Source organism: Mus caroli, chromosome 10 (assembly GCF_900094665.2).
Source record: "Mus caroli chromosome 10, CAROLI_EIJ_v1.1, whole genome shotgun sequence".
NCBI classification, from domain to species: Eukaryota; Metazoa; Chordata; class Mammalia; order Rodentia; family Muridae; genus Mus; species Mus caroli.
The window spans coordinates 104092099-104093070 of NC_034579.1; positions in this window are offsets into that span (position 1 = coordinate 104092099).

Genomic DNA, 972 nt, shown 5'->3' on the forward strand with positions numbered 1-972 from the left:
GCAGCAGCAGCAACAACAACAACAAAACATAGTGATAAAATAACTCCTAGTGGCATTCTGCAACACATACAGATCAGTATCTTGTTCTGCTATCATAAGAGAAACTGCCTCCTGCAGGGATGGGAACAAATGGGGAGACCCACAGCCAGACAATATGCAGAGAGCAAGAGACCGTAGAACCCTTAAACCTAAATAGGCGTGAAACCTCTCTCCTCCGCGCTCAGGGAATGCCTCAGAAGAGGAGAGAGGAAGAGCGTAAGAGCCAGAGGGATGGAGGACACCAAGGATGAAATGACAAACCAACATGGACGATTCAAATATGAACTCACAGAGACCGAGGCAGCACGCACGGGGCTTCCCCAGGTCTGGACCAGATGTGGTCTTCCAGCTGAGAGAAGTGGACACCTGCCTTCATAACCAAGCACAGAAGCAATCGCTGATGGATAACCACTTGAAAATGTAAATTTAGTTTCCTCCAAGGAGTCCACTGGGGAAACAACCTACTCTTAAGTGTTGACTGCATGCCCGGTAGGAGATGGACAACAGAATTGAGCTCAAACAGCATCCTGGGAAGTTCTTTGTCTCATGATGATGTGTTTGAACTCTCCCTGCCCCTCCCCCATTTTATCTTATTTTAAATTATTTAAAATCTCCATATATTTTTTTCTGCTGCCTTTTTAACGCTATAGGTCCTTTGTGTATATATTATGGCTTCCAGTTTAGTGGTTTTATGAAGTCCCTGACTGTGTAAATGAGTGGGTCTTTTCCTCATGCCTTCTCTTGGGCCCCTTTCCTTCTGTTTGTTTTGTCTAATTCCAACGTGTTCTTTTTAATTTTATCTTCTTGTATTTTATGATTATTATTCCTTAGAAACCTGTTTGTTTTCTAAGGAGAGATAAGAGTGGGAGTGGGCCGGGCATGGTGGCACACGCCTTTAATCCCAGCACTTGGGAGGCAGAGGCAGGAGGATTT